A 21,255-nucleotide genomic window follows, 5' to 3' on the forward strand; every position below is an offset into this window, starting at 1 on the left:
GGGACACCACAGGTTAGAGACAGGTTATCCACTATGTCCCTGTAGACAGTGGGATGGGGACACCACAGGTTAGAGACAGGTTATCCACTATGTCCCTGTAGACAGTGGGATGGGGACACCACAGGTTAGAGACAGGTTATCCACTATGTCCCTGTAGACAGTGGGATGGGGACACCACAGGTTAGAGACAGGTTATCCACTATGTCCCTGTAGACAGTGGGATGGGGACACCACAGGTTAGAGACAGGTTATCCACTATGTCCCTGTAGACAGTGGGATGGGGACACCACAGGTTAGAGACAGGTTATCCACTATGTCCCTGTAGACAGTGGGATGGGGACACCACAGGTTAGAGACAGGTTATCCACTATGTCCCTGTAGACAGTGGGGCAGTTAGAGGACAGTACCGAAGACAGTGGAGCAGTCTCTAAAGAAATTAATCTAGCAATGTATTCAGTTAGTAATGTATTCATCTAATAATGTATTCATCTAATAATGTATTCATCTAGTAATGTATTCATCTAATAATGTATTCAGTTAATAATGTATTCAGTTAGTAATGTATTCATCTAATAATGTATTCATCTACTAATGTGTTCAGCTAGTAATGTATTCAGCTAGTAATGTATAAGATTAGTTTTTGCCAGAGTTCTAAAAAGTGAAATCACGAGAAAATAAACTGTTACTGGAAAGAACCACTATGGATGTGTTTACACAGCCAGCCCAATTATTATATTATTTTCACTAATTGGTATTTTGACCAATCAGACCAGCTGAAAAAGATTTGATGTGAAAAGACTGACGTGATTTGTCAAAATACCAATTAGTGGAAAAAAATATCTGAATCTGTCTGCCTGTGTGAACGCAGGCTAGGAGGTGAATGTTAGGTTAGCCTACAGTGCGTTTCATCAGATATGGGAGCAGGTTCTTACTTGGCGGAGCGGATGTCGATGGTCCCCTTCAGTTTCTCCTCGCTGTCGTTCTCAAAGTACATGAGTTTATCTTCTCTCAGTACGAACCAGCGCTGCTTCCAGTTCCTTCTGGACAGAGTGGACATGCCACCTCCCTTCTTAGACAGCCAGCCACTCTTCAGACTGTCTTGCTTAGCCCTGAACCACATGAAGACCTCATCCTTTAACACACACCACCGCCGTCTCCACGGGATCATCAGACCACCTGGACAAGGGGGAAAATATCAACCAGCCAATCAATCAATGTATAAAGCCCTTTTTACATCAGCAGTTATTACTAAGTTCTTTAGAGAGAGAGAGAGAGAGAATATAAATGTTGCAGTTTTTGTAGATCGTTAAAGGAAGAGGTTCACAGGCGAAAACACAAAAGACCACTCTCTGTTGGTATACCAGCCAGCCAGACAACTTACTGGTCTCTGTTGGTATACCAGCCAGCCAGACAACTTACTGGTCTCTGTTGGTATACCAGCCAGCCAGAGGACTTACTGGTCTCTGTTGGTATACCAGCCAGCCAGACAACTTACTGGTCTCTGTTGGTATACCAGCCAGCCAGACAACTTACTGGTCTCTGTTGGTATACCAGCCAGCCAGACAACTTACTGGTCTCTGTTGGTATACCAGCCAGCCAGACAACTTACTGGTCTCTGTTGGTATACCAGCCAGCCAGAGGACTTACTGGTCTCTGTTGGTATGCCAGCCAAAGGACTTACTGGTCTCTGTTGGTATACCAGCCAGCCAGCCAGAGGACTTACTGGTCTCTGTTGGTGTACCAGCCAGCCAGCCAGATGACTTACTGGTCTCTGTTGGTATTCCAGCCAGCCAGAGGACTTACTGGTCTCTGTTGGTATACCAGCCAACCAGCCAGAGGACTTACTGGTCTCTGTTGGTATACCAGCCAGCCAGCCAGAGGACTTACTGGTCTCTGTTGGTATACCAGCCAGCCAGCCAGAGGACTTACTGGTCTCTGTTGGTATACCAGCCAACCAGAGGACTTACTGGTCTCTGTTGGAATACCAGCCAGCCAGAAGACTTACTTGTCTCTGTTGGTATACCAGCCAGCCAGAGGACTTACTGGTCTCTGTTGATATACCAGCCAGCCAGAGGAGTTACTGGTCTCTGTTGGTATACCAGGCAGCCAGATGACTTACTGGTCTCTGTTGGTATTCCAGCCAGCCAGAGGACTTACTGGTCTCTGTTGGTATACCAGCCAGCCAGAGGACTTACTGGTCTCTGTTGGTATACCAGCCAGCCAGCCAGAGGACTTACTGGTCTCTGTTGGTATACCAGCCAGCCAGCCAGAGGACTTACTGGTCTCTGTTGGTGTACCAGCCAGCCAGAATACTTACTGGTCTCTGTTGGTATACCAGCCAGCCAGCTAGCCAGAGGACTTACTGGTCGCTGTTGGTATACCAGTCAGCCAGCCAGAGGACTTACTGGTCTCTGTTGGTATACCAGCCAGCCAGCCAGAGGACTTACTGGTCTCTGTTGGTATACCAGCCAGCCAGCCAGAGGACTTACTGGCTTTTATACCATCAGAGACCAGTAAGTCTGCTGGTTGGCTGGTATACCACCAGAGACCAGTAAGTCCTCTGGCTGGCTGGTAAACCAACAGAGACCAGTAAGTCCTCTGGCTGGCTGGTATACCAAAAGAGACCAGTAAGTCCTCTGGCTGGCTTTTATACCAACAGAGACCAGTAAGTCTGCTGGTTGGCTGATATACCAACAGAGACCAGTAAGTCCTCTGGCTGGCTGGCTGGTATACCAACAGAGACCAGTAAGTCCTCTGGTTGGCTGGTATACCAACAGAGACCAGTAAGTCTTCTGGTTGGCTGGTATACCAACAGAGACCAGTAAGTCCTTTGGCTGGCTGGTATACCAACAGAGACCAGTAAGTCCTCTGGCTGGTTGGCTGGTATACCAACAGAGACCAGTAAGTCCTCTGGCTGGCTAGCCGGTATACCAACAGAGACCAGTAAGTCCTCTGGCTAGCTGGCTAGTATACCAACAGAGACCAGTAAGTCCTCTGGCTGGCTGGATGGTATACCAACAGAGACCAGTAAGTCCTCTAGTTGGCTGGTATACCAACAGAGACCAGTAAGTCCTCTGGTTGGCTGGTATACCAACAGAGACCAGTAAGTCCTCTGGCTGGCTGGTATACCAACAGAGACCAGTAAGTCCTCTGGCTGGCTGGTATATCAACAGAGACCAGTAAGTCCTCTGGCTGGCTGGTATACCAACAGAGACCAGTAAGTCCTCTGGCTGCCGCTGGTCTCTGTTGGTAAGACTTACTGGTCTCTGTTGGTATACCAGCCAACCAGAGGACTTACTGGTCTCTGTTTGTATACCAGCCAACCATGTGACTTACTGGTCTCTGTTGGTATACCAGCCAGAGGACTTACTGGTCTCTGTTGGTATACCAGCCAGCCAGAGGACTTACTGGTCTCTGTTGGTATACCAGCCAACCAGCCAGAGGACTTACTGGTCTCTGTTGGTATACCAGCCAACCATACGACTTACTGGTCTCTGTTGGTATACCAGCCAGAGGACTTACTGGTCTCTGTTGGTATACCAGCCAGCCAGAGGACTTACTGGTCTATGTTGGTATACCAGCCAACCAGAGGACTTACTGGTCTCTGTTGGTATACCAGCCAACCAGAGGACTTACTGGTCTCTGTTGGTATACCAGCCAACCATACGACTTACTGGTCTCTGTTGGTATACCAGCCAACCAGAGGACCACAACACTACAACACAGTCTTCAGTGCAACATGAAACCCCTACATGCCTGTTGGCCAGTGGTTTGGTAAATGTACTCAGTACTTAATCTTGCCCACCGGCTGGCTCTCTCTATCCAGACGTCTGGTTTCAGAGCACCTCAGAACGGGACTTGAATGGCAGTCTATGACAGGAGCGGCAAAAACAGCTGCTGGTTTTAATTGGCTGATCTATCAGTCCATCACCATCTAGCACCTCCCCCTCTTTGTGGATTTCAAAGGGCGAGCAGCGCAAGTAATGGGCTAAACAAGGGAGTTCGGGAAATTGGAAAGTATGCATCTAAGAAATAGTTTTCACATATAAATGTTATATGCCTGTACTCAGAATCAAATTGGGCTCTCCAAAAATAACATGGTCGCTGTGATAGACCATTTATTTTGATTGGTGATTTTCCAGTCCAATCTAATACAGCTGTAACAGGCTTTCTCCCTCTCCCGCCTCCATTTTAACAGCAGCCACCTCAAGTCCCAATTTGTTGCACACTTGTTACCAGGCTCTATGCGCCCTGGGGACGAGGTTACTCAGTACTCACCCTTCATGTAGAGGTAGCTGTGGAAGTATGGAGGCCCAGAGCCGCTCAGTAGGTTCACCCTCCCATTGGACACCTCCTCGTCTGTGTCCACATAGCCATCGTTGCTTGTGTCACTGTCTATAAACTGAGACAACACACAGAGATTCATTATTACACAGTTAACAGAAATCATACATTATAGCGGCAGATGCTCGATTAATGTTGCGTGCATCTGTCCATAAGAGATTATTACAGAGCAAAAGGTATTTGACTGAAAGGCTGATCTGAATATTAGTAACATAGGGGACATCTTCCCATTCATAGTGGATTTTTTCTGCAGACTCTGCACCCTGAGATTCAAGAAGGAACAGGTTTGATTCTAGTGAGAAGTCATTGACTGACTGAGACTTGAAGGAGTCAGCTCCCTGCAAAGGCTGATTAGTGCCCTCAAGCTCATCACCTGCCTTTCATCATTTGACCGTGCGTCTTGCTGACCGTGCGTCTTGCTGACCGTGTGTCTTGCTGACCCCGTGCGTCTTGCTGACCCCGTGCGTCTTGCTGACCCCGTGCGTCTTGCTGACCGTGCGTCTTGCTGACCCCGTGCATCTTGCTGACCCCGTGCATCTTGCTGACCGTGCGTCTTGCTGACCGTGCGTCTTGCTGACCCTGTGCATCTTGCTGACCGTGCGTCTTGCTGACCGTGCGTCTTGCTGACCGTGCGTCTTGCTGACCGTGTGTCTTGCTGACCCCGTGCGTCTTGCTGACCCCGTGCGTCTTGCTGACCCCGTGCGTCTTGCTGACCGTGCGTCTTGCTGACCGTGTGTCTTGCTGACCGTGCGTCTTGCTGACCCCGTGCGTCTTGCTGACCGTGCGTCTTGCTGACCCCGTGCGTCTTGCTGACCCCGTGCGTCTTGCTGACGGTGCATCTTGCTGACCGTGCGTCTTGCTGACCCCGTGCATCTTGCTGACCGTGCGTCTTGCTGACCGTGCGTCTTGCTGACCCTGTGCATCTTGCTGACCGTGCGTCTTGCTGACCCCGTGCGTCTTGCTGACCGTGCGTCTTGCTGACCGTGCGTCTTGCTGACCCCGTGCGTCTTGCTGACCGTGCGTCTTGCTGACCCTGTGCGTCTTGCTGACCGTGCGTCTTGCTGACCCTGTGCGTCTTGCTGACCGTGCGTCTTGCTGACCGTGCGTCTTGCTGACCGTGCGTCTTGCTGACCCCGTGCGTCTTGCTGACCCCGTGCGTCTTGCTGACCGTACGTCTTGCTGACCCTGTGCGTCTTGCTGACCGTGCGTCTTGCTGACCGTGCGTCTTGCTGACCGTGCGTCTTTCTGACCCTGTGCATCTTGCTGACCGTGCGTCTTGCTGACCGTGCGTCTTGCTGACCGTGCGTCTTGCTGACCCCGTGCGTCTTGCTGACCGTGCATCTTGCTGACCCCGTAAGTCTTGCTGACCGTGCGCCTTGCTGACCGTGCGTCTTGCTGACCCCGTGCATCTTGCTGACCGTGCGTCTTGCTGACCCCGTGCGTCTTGCTGACCGTGCGTCTTGCTGACCGTGCGTCTTGCTGACCCCGTGTGTCTTGCTGACCGTGCGTCTTGCTGACCATGCCTTGCTGACCGTGCGTCTTGCTGACCGTGCGTCTTGCTGACCCCGTGCGTCTTGCTGACCCCATGCGTCTTGCTGACCCCGTGCGTCTTGCTGACCCCGTGCGTCTTGCTGACCCCATGCGTCTTGCTGACCCCGTGCGTCTTGCTGACCCCGTGCGTCTTGCTGACCGTGCGTCTTGCTGACCGTGCGTCTTGCTGACCCCGTGCGTCTTGCTGACCGTGCGTCTTGCTGACCGTGCGTCTTGCTGACCCCGTGCGTCTTGCTGACCCCGTGCGTCTTGCTGACCCCGTGCGTCTTGCTGACCCCGTGCGTCTTGCTGACCATGCGTCTTGCTGACCCCGTGCGTCTTGCTGACCCCGTGCGCCTTGCTGACCGTGCGTCTTGCTGACCCCGTGCGTCTTGCTGACCCCGTGCGTCTTGCTGACCGTGCGTCTTGCTGACCGTGCGTCTTGCTGACCGTGTGTCTTGCTGACCGTGTGTCTTGCTGACCCCGTGCGTCTTGCTGACCGTGTGTCTTGCTGACTGTGCGTCTTGCTGACCCCGTGCGTCTTGCTGACCCCGTGCGTCTTGCTGACCCTGTGCGTCTTGCTGACCCCGTGCGTCTTGCTAATTTGGTTGTTATAAAAATAAGCTGTTACCGTGTTCCAACACATACGCTTTCTGTTTTATAGTTTTAACAAACAAAAGGCAAAGGCACAGGCCAAGGCACGCCACAAATACAATGTACTGAACACTTGAATTTTACATATAGCCTACAGTAACATAAACTAATGAAAATGCTATTGTGGTATTTGAAATAAAATAAAAATCGTATTCTAATGTTACCTTAGACCTTCATAAACACAACCAAATCATTATTTTTGTGAAAGCATATATGCAATGTATTAATTACACTGTTAGAATGACTGCTCATTAGCTTGAAGGGGGGTTCCTCGAGGCCCAGCGGTTTTAGTGTTAACATATGCTGTAGTACATCAAGATGGATGCTTTAACATATGCTGTAGTACATCAAGATGGATGCTTTAACATATGCTGTAGTACATCAAGATGGATGCTTTCACATGTGCTGTAGTACATCAAGATGGATGCTTTAACATGTATTTATTAAGGATTCACATTAGTTCCTGCCAAGGCAGCAGCTACTCTTCCTGGGGTTTATTATGGATCCCCATTAGTTCCTGCCAAGGCAACAGCTACTCTTCCTGGGGTTTATTATGGATCCCCATAGAGTTCCATGTAGTCATGGCTCTATGTAGTACTGTGCGCCTCCCATAGTCTGTTCTGGACTTGGGGACTGTGAAGAGACCTCTAGTGGCATGTCTTGTGGGGTATGCATGGGTTTCCGAGCTGTGTGATAGTAGTTTAAACAGACACCTCGGTACATTCAGCTTGTCAACACCTCTTACAAAAACAAGTAGGGACGAAGTCAATCTCTCCTCCACTTTGAGCCAGGAGAGATTTACATGCATATTATTAATATTAGCTCTCCGTGTACATTTAAGGGCCAGCCGTGCTGCCCTGTTCTGTGCCAATTGTAATTTTCCTAAGTCCTTTTTTGTGGCACCTGACCACACGACTGAACAGTAGTCCAGGTGTGACAAAACTAGGGCCTGTAGGACCTGCCTTGTTGATAGTGCTGTTAAGAAGGTAGCGCAGCCCTTTAATTTTTTCACCTCTTCCACACTCAATTTACGGAATTCAAAATCACAATGCTTGTCTTTCACAATTTGGTGAGCTATACTTGGATATGTAGTGTAAGCGTTTGTTGCTGGCATGTCATGCCTAAATTTGCTAATCTTGCCAGTGAAAAAATCATTAAAGTAATTGGCAATATCAGTGGATTTTGTGATGAATGAGCCATCTGATTCAATGAATGATGGAGCCGAGTTTGCCTTTTTGCCCAACATTTCATTTAAGGTGCTCCAAAGCTTTTTACTATCATTCTTTATGTCATTTATCTTTGTTTCATAGTGTAGTTTCTTCTTCTTTTTATTCAGTTTAGTCACATGATTTCTCAGTTTGCAATATGTTTGCCAATCGGTTGTGCAGCCAGACTTATTTGCCATTTATTTTGCCTCATCCCGCTCAACCATAAAATTGTTAAATTCCTCATCGTTCCACTGGGATTTAACCGTTTTTACAGTCATTTTCTTAATGGGTGCATGCTGTGATAAGCAATTTCAGAAATGTGTCAAGTGCAGCGTCATTACACACCACGGACCAACAAATATTCTTTACATCATCAACGTAAGAATCACTACAAAACGTATTGTATGACCTCTTATGTAGTTGGTACAGTGGTATGTAGTATGTAGTTGATACAGTGGTATGTAGTATGTAGTTGGTACAGTGGTATGTAGTATGTAGTTGGTACAGTGGTATGTACTATGTAGTTGGTACAGTGGTATGTACTATGTAGTTGGTACAGTGGTATGTAGTATGTAGTTGGTACACAGGTATGTACTATGTAGTTGGTACACAGGTATGTAGTATGTAGTTGGTACAGTGGTATGTACTATGTCGTTGGTACAGTGGTATGTAGTATGTAGTTGGTACAGTGGTATGTAGTTGGTACAGTGGTATGTAGTATGTAGTTGGTACAGTGGTATGTAGTATGTAGTTGGTACAGTGGTATGTAGTATGTAGTTGGTACAGTGGTATGTACTATGTAGTTGGTACAGTGGTATGTACTATGTAGTTGGTACAGTGGTATGTACTATGTAGTTGGTACAGTGGTATGTAGTATGTAGTTGGTACAGTGGTATGTAGTATGTAGTTGGTACAGTAGTATGTACTATGTAGTTGGTACAGTGGTATGTAGTATGTAGTTGGTACAGTGGTATGTAGTTGGTACAGTGGTATGTACTATGTAGTTGGTACAGTGGTATGTACTATATAGTTGGTACAGTGGTATGTACTATGTAGTTGGTACAGTGGTATGTAGTATGTAGTTGGTACAGTGGTATGTACTATGTAGTTGGTACACAGGTATGTACTATGTAGTTGGTACAGTGGTATGTAGTATGTAGTATGTAGTTGGTACAGTAGTATGTAGTATGTAGTATGTAGTTGGTACAGTGGTATGTAGTATGTAGTTGGTACAGTGGTATGTACTATGTAGTTGGTACAGTGGTATGTAGTATGTAGTTGGTACAGTGGTATGTAGTATGTAGTATGTAGTTGGTACAGTGGTATGTACTATGTAGTTGGTACAGTGGTATGTACTATGTAGTTGGTACAGTGGTATGTACTATGTAGTTGGTACAGTGGTATGTAGTATGTAGTTGGTACAGTAGTATGTAGTATGTAGTTGGTACAGTGGTATGTACTATGTAGTTGGTACAGTGGTATGTAGTATGTAGTTGGTACAGTAGTATGTACTATGTAGTTGGTACAGTGGTATGTAGTATGTAGTTGGTACAGTGGTATGTACTATGTAGTTGGTACAGTGGTATGTACTATGTAGTTGGTACAGTGGTATGTAGTATGTAGTTGGTACAGTAGCATGTAGTTGGTACAGTAGTATTAGTATGTAGTTGGTACAGTATGTACTATGTAGTTGGTACAGTGGTATGTAGTATGTAGTTGGTACAGTGGTATGTAGTATGTACTATGTAGTTGGTACAGTAGTATGTAGTATGTACTATGTAGTTAGTACAGTAGTATGTATTATGTAGTTGGTACAGTAGTATGTAGTATGTACTATGTAGTTGGTACAGTAGTATGTAGTATGTACTATGTAATTGGTACAGTGGTATGTACTATGTAGTTGATACAGTAGTATGTAGTTGGTACAGTAGTATGTAGTATGTACTATGTAGTTGGTACAGTAGTATGTATTATGTACTATGTAGTTGGTACAGTAGTATGTATTATGTAGTATGTAGTTGGTACAGTAGTATGTAGTATGTACTATGTAGTTGGTACAGTAGTATGTAGTATGTAGTATGTAGTTGGTACAGTAGTATGTAGTATGTACTATGTAGTTGGTACAGTAGTATGTAGTGTGTAGTTGGTACAGTATGTACTATGTAGTTGGTACAGTGGTATGTACTATGTAGTTGGTACAGTGGTATGTACTATGTAGTTGGTACAGTAGTATGTACTATGTAGTTGGTACAGTAGTATGTAGTATGTAGTTGGTACAGTGGTATGTAGTTGGTACAGTGGTATGTAGTTGGTACAGTGGTATGTAGTTGGTACAGTGGTATGTAGTATGTAGTTGGTACAGTGGTATGTAGTATGTAGTTGGTACAGTGGTATGTAGTATGTAGTTGGTACAGTAGCATGTAGTTGGTACAGTAGTATTAGTATGTAGTTGGTACAGTAGTATGTAGTATGTACTATGTAATTGGTACAGTGGTATGTAGTATGTAGTTGGTACAGTGGTATGTACTATGTAGTTGATACAATAGTATGCAGTTGGTACAGTAGCATGTAGCATGTAGTTGGTACAGTAGTATGTAGTATGTACTATGTAGTTGGTACATTAGTATGTAGTATGTAGTTGGTACAGTAGTATGTAGTATGTACTATGTAGTTGGCACAGTAGTATGTAGTATGTAGTGTGTAGTTGGTACAGTAGTATGTAGTATGTACTATGTAGTTGTTACAGTAGTATTTACTATGTAGTTGGTACAGTGGTATGTATTATGTAGTTGGTACAGTAGAATGTAGTATGTACTATGTAGTTGGTACAGTAGTATGTAATATGTACTATGTAGTTGGTACAGTAGTATGTAGTATGTAGTTGGTACAGTAGTATGTAGTTGGTACAGTAGTATGTAGTATGTCGTTGGTACAGTAGTATGTAGTATGTTGTTGGTACAGTGGTATGTAGTATGTAGTTGGTACAGTGGTATGTATTATGTAGTTGGTACAGTAGAATGTAGTATGTACTATGTAGTTGGTACAGTAGTATGTAGTATGTACTATGTAGTTGGTACAGTAGTATGTAGTATGTAGTTGGTACAGTAGTATGTCGTTGGTACAGTAGTATGTACTATGTCGTTGGTACAGTAGTATGTAGTATGTCGTTGGTACAGTAGTATGTAGTTGGTACAGTTGTATGTAGTATGTTGTTGGTACAGTAGTATGTAGTATGTTGTTGGTACAGTAGTATGTAGTATGTCGTTGGTACAGTAGTATGTAGTTGGTACAGTAGTATGTAGTATGTCGTTGGTACAGTAGTATGTAGTATGTTGTTGGTACAGTAGTATGTGGTACTCACAGAGTCTGAGCTGCCTCTGAAGGAGTCCAGGCTGTTCTGAGTACAGGATGATTTCCTCAGCACCTCCTCATCAGTAGCATGTCCGTCCGTGATACTGGCTGCGTCTCCCGAGCCTGTACTCCCCTGCACCTCCTCAAACTCCTCCTGGTCATAGTATGACTCTGTGTCTGGTAGGATGCTGAACGAGACCTCCTCTCTGACCTCCCTGACCTCCCTGGCCCCTGGGACGGGCACAATGGGCACTAGCTCTACTCCCCTGGCTGGCACAGCCTCTGGGAGTCTGGAGGGTACCACGTCTATTCTAGTTGGCATAACATCTACCCTGGCGCAGGGTCTGTCGGGTACCACGTCCACTCTTCTGGGTACTCTTTTGGTCTCTGGAGCCACCTCTATTCTCCTGGTGGGTTGGTGACAGAGAGCCTTACCGCCTCCGGTGGTGAGGGCAGGGAGAGGAGGTGCAGGGTGGTGTGTAGGGGCACTAGAGGTGAGAGGGGAGCAAACAGGGGGGCAACACGGGGCCTGGGTCTGGGAGAGGGCCAGGGCCTTTGCTACCAGACCCTCAGCAAAGGCAGGAGGAGGAGAAGGGAGAGTGGAGAAGACCTCCTGGTCCAGAGGAACCCCCACGGGGAGAGGGATGTCAGGCAGGAGGATACCGCTACCGGGACACTCCTCCTCAGCATGGAAGCCTTCGTCCACCTCCTCTTCCTCCTCGGCCCGGGCCACGGGAGCGGTGCTGTCTGAGGGGTCGTGGAGGTTCTCCTCGCTGGACAGACACTGTTCCAGACCCCCAAAGTCCAGGAGCTCCAGGAACTCGGTGGCAACGCGAGACGCCTCCTTCTCCAGTCGGTAGATCTCTGCGTCCCTCCTCTGCCGGAGCTCCTCCCTGCTCCCTCCCAGGCCGTCCCCTAACATGGACACCCCGTCCTCCCTCTGGCGCTGCAGCATCTCGATCTCCTTCTCCAGCCGGAGGATCTCCTCCATCTGACGGGACTCCTCCTGGGAGGTGTGGGGGGGCAGGGAGTGGGACAGGGACACCTCCTTAAAGGGAGCAGGAGAATCCATCCTAAGTGGAGAAAAGAAGAGAAGTCAGGGAGTAAAGAAAGGTGTAGACAGAGGTACAGACTGTGATAGGACAGCTGGCACACAGCTAGTGTACCTGTTGTTGGCTGTAGCCTTCTCCTCCGCCTCTGCTTCCTGTCCTTTGCAAAGCTCCTCCTCCTCCTTTCTCCTCGCTGCTTCCTGCTCCTTTTGTAGTCTCAGTCTCTCCTCCTCCTTCCTCCTCAACTCCTCCAGGTCTAACACCCTCAGTCGTTCCTCCTCCTCCTCTCTCTTCCTCCACTCCTTCTCCTCTCGTCTCTTCTCTTCCTCCAGCCTCCTCCTCTCCCCCTCTACTCGCCTTCTCTCCTCCTCTTCTCTCTGACTCCTTCTCTCCTCCTCTTCTCTCTGACTCCTCCTCTCCTCCTCTTCTCTCTGACTCCTCCTCTCCTCCTCTTCCCTCTGACTCCTCCTCTCCTCCTCTTCTCTCTGACTCCTCCTCTCCTCCTCTTCCCTCTGACTCCTCCTCTCCTCCTCCTCTCTCCTCCTCTTCTCCTCAGAGAGCTGGCGGTAGAGGCCTCGGGCCAGCCGGCCACGCTGGTGTTTCTGTAGAATGACAGCTGCAGTGCGAAGACGTAGGAACACACGTCTCCAGAAGTGAGCTCTGTAGAACTTCTGTATGGTGACGGTGCTGGTCAGAACCCTCTTATAGCGCCTCCTACAGGAGGGAGAACACAATGCATTGTTAGTCACTCACTGTCTCTTATAGCACCTCCTACAGGAGGGAGAACACAATGCATTGTTAGTCACTCACTGTCTCTTATAGCGCCTCCTACAGGAGGGAGAACACAATGCATTGTTAGTCACTCACTGTCTCTTATAGTGCTTCCTACAGGAGGGAGAACACAATGCATTGTTAGTCACTCACTGTCTCTTATAGCGCCTCCTACAGGAGGGAGAACACAATGCATTGTTAGTCACTCACTGTCTCTTATAGTGCTTCCTACAGGAGGGAGAACACAATGCATTGTTAGTCACTCACTGTCTCTTATAGCGCCTCCTACAGGAGGGAGAACACAATGCATTGTTAGTCACTCACTGTCTCTTATAGTGCTTCCTACAGGAGGGAGAACACAATGCATTGTTAGTCACTCACTGTCTCTTATAGCGCCTCCTACAGGAGGGAGAACACAATGCATTGTTAGTCACTCACTGTCTCTTATAGCGCCTCCTACAGGAGGGAGAACAACACAGGATAACACAGGGCACTGTCTGGCTGTCCACTCAACCTTTCCTCATGGACCACCCACCAGGCCTGCCTCTCTCTCCCCAGAACCCCCACCCTGACCCAGGCTACCACAGCCCAATGGAGACCCTCCCTCCCAAACATCTGGGTCTGGGTGACCTTGCCCACTATGTAAAAGGGAGAGAGGACTTCATCACGTTCCATGGAGGGCTAATTTACACCCCTGGCCCAGGGGGCTGATGTGGTGGGGGGGTGAGAGGGGTTCTGTGTAGATGCCTGAACAAGCTCTATGATTTATGCTGTGTCTCTGTCTCTCATCTGCCTGGTGCTCTACTCACAATACTGTGCAGTCGTCAAGTATTGAATCAGGTCGGTATTGATGCCATTTGTTCAAACAATAACTAGATCAACTCTATTCTACAAAATAACATTGTAGAGTACTAAAGGATCAAGACTTGTCGTGACTTTGCCAATGTGTTTCTAAATGGTAGTCAGCAGACAGTCAGATCTTAATCAAGGCAGATCTTAATCAAGGCAGATCTTAATCAAGGCAGGTCTTAGCAATATTCAGAACACTGAATCTGCTAATGGTGCTCTTCAAAATGTAATTACTGTCTTTACAGTTTAATAATCCATATATGATTGGTTCTGCATGTCATCTGTATCTTCCATAACTTATGCAGGGACACAGTTCAAATAGTTCCACGTCTATTTTGGGTTGATTAAACATGACAGATAAATAGATCTTTCAGACGTACTGGTATAAGTATGACACACGCCTCCAGAAAGACTATGAAGAAAAAAAGTGAAATCCTACTAAAAGACAAGGATGATAGCTGGGTTACCAGGTCACGATAATAACAGTTATTCATGATAATAACACTGTCACTCCCCTCACGGAATAATCGGTATAAACAAAAACAATCATACACAAACACACAGTGCACAGACATCCTCGAGCACATGTACTAATTACCACCCTCCAGCTCAGCACTCAACCCCTAGTCACTCACCCTCCAGCCCCTCAGCAGTACCCACCTTGCCACATAGCTGAGTATGTGTGCCCGAATCACCATGCCCGCCTGTCTCCACACCTCTTCTCTCTCCTTCTCCAGCCTGTGTTCCAGCTCTTCCTTCAGGAACACCTGCAGGACAGGACACACGGCATGGTCAGGCAGAGAGTGGGATGGAGGTTAGTTCCTGTAGGATAGTTAGTTCTTCTTGATAAGGTCTGGATGCAGTCCGTTTAGGACCAGATGTTTGTCGCAGAGATCCTAGTTGTTATCTACTCTCCCTGCTACTCTCCCTGCTAGCTACTTGCCCTGTTAGCTGTCAGCTACTCTCCCTATTAGCTGTTATCTACTCTCCCTGTTAGCTGTTAGCTACTCTCCCTGTTAGCTGTTATCTATTCTCCCTGTTAGCTGTTATCTTCTCTCCCTATTAGCTGTTATCTACTCTCCCTGTTAGCTGTTATCTACTCTCCCTATTAGCTGTTATCTACTCTCCCTGTTAGCTGTTAGCTACTCTCCCTGTTAGCTGTTAGCTACTCTCCCTGTTAGCTGTTATCTTCTCTCCCTATTAGCTGTTATCTACTCTCCCTGTTAGCTGTTAGCTACTCTCCCTGTTAGCTGTTATCTTCTCTCCCTATTAGCTGTTATCTACTCTCCCTGTTAGCTGTTATCTACTCTCCCTGTTAGCTGTTATCTTCTCTCCCTATTAGCTGTTATCTACTCTCCCTGTTAGCTGTTAGCTACTCTCCCTATTAGCTGTTATCTACTCTCCCTGTTAGCTGTTATCTACTCTCCCTGTTAGCTGTTATCTTCTCTCCCTATTAGCTGTTATCTACTCTCCCTGTTAGCTGTTAGCTACTCTCCCTGTTAGCTGTTATCTATTCTCCCTATAAGCTGTTAGCTACTCTCCCTGCTAGCTATTCTCCCTATTAGCTGTTAGCTACTCTCCCTGTTAGCTGTTAGCTACTCTCCCTGCTAGCTGTTAGCTACTCTCCCTGCTACTCTCCCTGTTAGCTGTTAGCTACTCTCCCTGCTAGCTGCTACCTACTCTCCCTGCTACTCTCCCTGCTAGCTGCTAGCTACTCTCCCTGCTACCCTCGCTGTTAGCTGTTACCTACTCTCCCTGCTACTCTCCCTGCTAGCTGCTACCTACTCTCCCTGCTACTCTCCCTGCTACTCTCCCTGCTAGCTACTCTCCCTGCTACTCTCCCTGCTAGCTACTCTCCCTGCTACTCTCACTGTTAGCTGTTAGCTACTCTCCCTGCTAGCTACTCTCCCTGCTACTCTCCCTGTTAGCTGTTAGCTACTCTCCCTGGTAGCTACTCTCCCTGCTACTCTCCCTGCTAGCTGCTAGCTACTCTCCCTGCTACCCTCGCTGTTAGCTGTTAGCTACTCTCCCTGCTAGCTACTCTCCCTGCTACTCTCCCTGCTAGCTGCTAGCTACTCTCCCTGCTACTCTCCCTGTTAGCTGTTAGCTACTCTCCCTGCTACTCTCCCTGTTAGCTGTTAGCTACTCTCCCTGCTACTCTCCCTGTTAGCTGTTAGCTACTCTCCCTGCTACTCTCCCTGTTAGCTGTTAGCTACTCTCCCTGCTACTCTCCCTATTAGCTGTTAGCTACTCTCCCTGCTACTCTCCCTGTTAGCTGTTAGCTACTCTCCCTGCTACTCTCCCTGTTAGCTGTTAGCTACTCTCCCTGCTACTCTCCCTGTTAGCTGTTAGCTACTCTCCCTGCTACTCTCCCTGTTAGCTGTTAGCTACTCTTCCTGCTACTCTCCCTGACTCTCACTGCAGAGAGCCCAGCTGAAGACTATGCCGGTGCTGCAAAGAGTCATAGTGTTGTGTTGTTAGTCCCACAGCAAACATCCTGTCTGTCTGTCTGTGTTTCCCTGCTGCTGTTCTGTCTCTCTGGCTTCTACTGACTACTGAGTAACCAGACAGACAGGAGTGGAGGAGGCAGGGAGAGAGAGGGAGGCAGGGAGCGAGAGAGAGAGAGAGAGAGAGAGAAGAGAGAGAGAGAGAGAGAGAGAGAGAGAGAGAGAGAGAGAAACAGGAGTGGAGGAGGCAGGGAGAGAGAGAGGGGGGGGGGCAGGGAGAGAGAGACAGGAGGGGAGGGGTGCACAGGCAGAGAAAGACTAAAGCGAGGAGAGAGAGACAGGAGGGAGGAGGCAGGGAGAGAGAGAGGAGGAGAGGAGGCAGGGAGAGAGACAGAAGTGAAGGAGGCATGGAGAGAGAGAGAGGAGTAGAGGAGGCATGGAGAGAGAGAGAGGAGGGGAGGAGGGAAGGGAGAGAGACAGGAGTGGAGGAGGCAGGGAGAGAGAGGGAGGCAGGGAGAAAGAGAGAGAGAGAGAGAGAGAGAGAGAGAGAGAGAGAGAGAGAGAGAGAGAGAGAGAGAGAGAGAGGAGAGAGAGAGAGAGAGAGAGAGAGAGAAAGAGAAACAGGGAGGAGAGAGAGACAGGAGGGGAGGAGGCAGGGAGAGAGAGAGGAGGAGAGGAGGCAGGGAGAGAGACAGAAGTGGAGGAGGCATGGAGAGAGAGACAGGAGGGGAGGAGGCAGGGAGAGAGAGACAGGAGTGGAGGAGGCATGGAGAGAGAGAGAGGAGGGGAGGAGGCAGGGAGAGAGAGAGAGAGAGAGAGAGAGAGGAGAGAGAGAGAGAGAGAGAAACAGGAGTGGAGGAGGCAGGGAGAGAGAGAGGAGGGGAGGAGGCAGGGAGAGAGAGACAGGAGTGGAGGAGGCATGGAGAGAGGAGAGGAGGGGAGGAGGCAGGGAGAGAGAGAGAGAGAGAGAGAGAGAGAGAGAGAGAGAGAGAGAGAGAGAGAGCGAGAGAAACAGGAGTGGAGGAGGCAGGGAGAGAGAGAGGAGGGGAGGAGGCAGGGAGAGAGAGACAGGAGGGGAGGGGTGCACAGCAGAGAAAGACTAAAGGGAGGAGAGAGAGACAGGAGGGGAGGAGGCAGGGAGAGAGAGAGGAGAGAGGAGGCAGGGAGAGAGACAGAAGTGGAGGAGGCATGGAGAGAGAGAGAGGAGGGGAGGAGGCAGGGAGAGAGACAGGAGTGGAGGAGGCAGGAGAGAGAGACAGGAGTAGAGGAGGCAGGGAGAGAGAGGAGAGAGAGAGATAGAGAGAGAAACAGGAGTGGAGGAGGAAGGGAGAGAGAGAGGAGGGGAGGAGGCAGGGAGTGAGAGACAGGAGGGGAGGAGGCAGGGAGAGAGAGAGGAGGGGAGGGGGAGGAGGCAGGGAGAGAGAGAGAGGAGGGGAGGAGGAGGCAGGGAGAGAGAGACAGGAGGGGAGGAGGCAGGGAGAGAGAGACAGGAGTAGAGGAGGCAGGGAGAGAGAGAGAGGAGGGGAGGAGGCAGGGAGAGAGAGACAGGAGGGGAGGAGGCAGGGAGAGAGACAGGAGGGGAGGAGGCAGGGAGAGAGAGACAGGAGTGGAGGAGGCATGGAGAGAGAGAGAGGAGGGGAGGAGGCAGGGAGAGAGACAGGAGGGGAGGAGGCAGGGAGAGAGAGACAGGAGGGGAGGAGGCAGGGAGAGAGACAGGAGGGGAGGAGGCAGGGAGAGAGAGAGAGACAGGAGGGGAGGAGGCAGGGAGAGAGAGACAGGAGTGGAGGAGGCAGGGAGAGAGAGACAGGAGTAGAGGAGGCAGGGAGAGAGAGACAGGAGGGGAGGAAGCAGGGAGAGAGATAGGAGGGGAGGAGGCAGGGAGAGAGACAGGAGGGGAGGAGGCAGGGAGAGAGAGACAGGAGTAGAGGAGGCAGGGAGAGAGAGACAGGAGGGGAGGAGGCAGGGAGAGAGAGAGGGAGGGGAGGGAGGCAGGGAGAGAGAGAGGAGGAGGGGAGGAGGAGGCAGGGAGAGAGAGACAGGAGGGGAGGAGGCAGGGAGAGAGAGACAGGAGTAGAGGAGGCAGGGAGAGAGAGAGAGGAGGGGAGGAGGCAGGGAGAGAGAGACAGGAGGGGAGGAGGCAGGGAGAGAGACAGGAGGGAGGAGGCAGGGAGAGAGAGAACAGGAGTGGAGGAGGCATGGAGAGAGAGAGAGGAGGGGAGGAGGCAGGGGAGAGAGAGACAGGGAGAGGGGAGGAGGCAGAGAGAGAGACAGGAGGGGAGGAGGCAGGGAGAGAGACAGGAGGGGAGGAGGCAGGGAGAGAGACAGGAGGGGAGGAGGCAGGGAGAGAGAGACAGGAGTGGAGGAGGCAGGGAGAGAGAGACAGGAGTAGAGGGAGGCAGGGAGAGAGAGACAGGAGGGGAGGAAGCAGGGAGAGAGAGATAGGAGGGGAGGAGGCAGGGAGAGAGACAGGAGGGGAGGAGGCAGGGAGAGAGAGACAGGAGTAGAGGAGGCAGGGAGAGAGAGACAGGAGTGGAGGAGGCAGGGAGAGAGAGACAGGAGTGGAGGCAGGGAGAGAGAGAGAGGAGGGGAGGAGGCAGGGAGAGAGACAGGAGGGGAGGAGGCAGGGAGAGAGACAGGAGGGGAGGAGGCAGGGAGAGAGAGAGAGGAGGGGAGGAGGCAGGGAGAGAGAGAGAGGAGGGGAGGAGGCAGGGAGAGAGAGACAGGAGTGGAGGAGGCATGGAGAGAGAGAGAGGAGGGGAGGAGGCAGGGAGAGAGAGACAGGAGGAGAGGAGGCAGGGAGAGAGAGACAGGAGGGGAGGAGGCAGGGAGAGAGACAGGAGGGGAGGAGGCAGGGAGAGAGACAGGAGGGGAGGAGGCAGGGAGAGAGAGACAGGAGTGGAGGAGGCAGGGAGAGAGAGACAGGAGTAGAGGAGGCAGGGAGAGAGAGACAGGAGGGGAGGAGGCAGGGAGAGAGACAGGAGGGGAGGAGGCAGGGAGAGAGAGACAGGAGTGGAGGAGGCAGGGAGAGAGAGACAGGAGTGGAGGCAGGGAGAGAGAGAGAGGAGGGGAGGAGGCAGGGAGAGAGAGACAGGAGTGGAGGAGGTAGGGAGAGAGAGACAGGAGTAGAGGAGGCAGGGAGAGAGAGACAGGAGGGGAGGAGGCAGGGAGAGAGACAGGAGGGGAGGAGGCAGGGAGAGAGAGACAGGAGTGGAGGAGGCAGGGAGAGAGAGACAGGAGTGGAGGCAGGGAGAGAGAGAGAGGAGGGGAGGAGGCAGGGAGAGAGACAGGAGGGGAGGAGGCAGGGAGAGAGACAGGAGGGGAGGAGGCAGGGAGAGAGACAGGAGGGGAGGAGGCAGGGAGAGAGACAGGAGGGGAGGAGGCAGGGAGAGAGAGAGAGGAGGGGAGGAGGCAGGGAGAGAGACAGGAGGGGAGGAGGCAGGGAGAGAGACAGGAGGGGAGGAGGCAGGGAGAGAGAGAGAGGAGGGGAGGAGGCAGGGAGGGGTGAGGATGGCACTCCTCCAAGAGCAGGCCACTCCCCTCCTCCTTGCTCTCATTCCACTGGATCTAGTTAACCCTTCCCTGCCTAGATACTGGAGGTGAATCAGTTCCTGATAACTGGGCCAGATGTTCCAGTAATCACAGAAACACAGCTGCAGCCCTGCTCCTGCTCCCCAACCCGCACCCCCACCCCAGCCCTGCTCCTGCTCCCCAACCCGCTTCCCCTGTCCCACCTCACCCCCACACCCCCACCCCCACCCCACACCCCACCCCAGCCCTGCTCCTGTTTCTGTTTCTCCACTAAACTCTCTGAGTCGCTTCCTGGCCCACATCCTTCCTTCCCACATCCTATGCTACCCCCCCCCCCCCCCCGCTCACACACACACACACACCCTTACACCACCCTACAGACCCCCCACACCCTGGTCCTGGGACCAGCTTCCTCATCACACAATCAGACATGGATATAATTAAACACAGACTGTTTCTACACAGGAAATGCAATCCCCCCCCTCTACTTTCAAACCCACCTTTAACCCCCAAAATATGGCACTGATATCAAAAACAGTAACGTACAAAGGCATGACACATAATTGTGGGCACAAAAAGATTATACACACAAACATTCGTTTGGAATATTGTATGGTCAGGTCTGTGACTCTCTGCCTCCAACTCAATGTCACCGAGCGCGTCCAGACTTTACAGAGGATTAAAAGCCTTGGAAAAAGCTGTTCCTCATCTCTAGGGTTTCATATACAGTGGGGAAAAAAAGTATTTAGTCAGCCAGCAATTGTGCAAGTTCTCCCACTTAAAAAGATGAGGGAGGCCTGTAATTTTCATCATAGGTACACGTCAACTATGACAGACAAAATGAGAAAGACATTTCCAGAAAATCACATTGTAGGATTATTTATGAATTTATTTGCAAATTATGGTGGAAAATAAGTATTTGGTCAATAACAAAAGTTTCTCAATACTTTGTTATATACCCTTTGTTGGCAATGACACAGGTCAAACGTTTTCTGTAAGTCTTCACAAGGTTTTCACACACTGTTGCTGGTATTTTGGCCCATTCCTCCTTGCAGATCTCCTCTAGAGCAGTGATGTTTTGGGGCTGTCGCTGGGCAACACGGACTTTCAACTCCCTCCAAAGATTTTCTATGTGGTTGAGATCTGGAGACTGGCTAGGCCACTCCAGGACCTTGAAATGCTTCTTACGAAGCCACTCCTTCGTTGCCCGGGCGGTGTGTTTGGGATCATTGTCATGCTGAAAGACCCAGCCACGTTTCATCTTCAATGCCCTTGCTGATGGAAGGAGGTTTTCACTCAAAATCTCACTATACATGGCCCCATTCATTCTTTCCTTTACACGGATCAGTCGTCCTGGTCCCTTTGCAGAAAAACAGCACCAAAGCATGATGTTTCCATCCCCATGCTTCACAGTAGGTATGGTGTTATTTGGATGCAACTCAGCATTCTTTGTCCTCCAAACACGACGAGTTGAGTTTTTACCAAAAAGTTCTATTTTGGTTTCATCTGACCATATGACATTCT

General features: G+C 49.8%; 1 pseudogene across 1 annotated transcript in view; it reads right to left on the minus strand.

The window, feature by feature from the left end:
- The window catches only part of LOC311113972 (unconventional myosin-X-like), a 67,875-nt pseudogene that overhangs the window by 25,509 nt on the left and 21,111 nt on the right, over positions 1 to 21,255 (minus strand). The window contains exons 6-11 of the transcript XR_014615182.1: positions 14,417 to 14,523; positions 12,580 to 12,850; positions 12,254 to 12,423; positions 11,098 to 12,160; positions 4,279 to 4,402; positions 933 to 1,176 (exon numbers count right to left, since the gene is read on the minus strand). The product of XR_014615182.1 is annotated as an unconventional myosin-X-like (transcript). The remainder of the gene's footprint in view (positions 1 to 932; positions 1,177 to 4,278; positions 4,403 to 11,097; positions 12,161 to 12,253; positions 12,424 to 12,579; positions 12,851 to 14,416; positions 14,524 to 21,255) is intronic.

The sequence above is a fragment of the Coregonus lavaretus genome (assembly GCF_964263955.1).
Source record: "Coregonus lavaretus genome assembly, contig: HAP1_SCAFFOLD_2877, whole genome shotgun sequence".
NCBI classification, from domain to species: Eukaryota; Metazoa; Chordata; class Actinopteri; order Salmoniformes; family Salmonidae; genus Coregonus; species Coregonus lavaretus.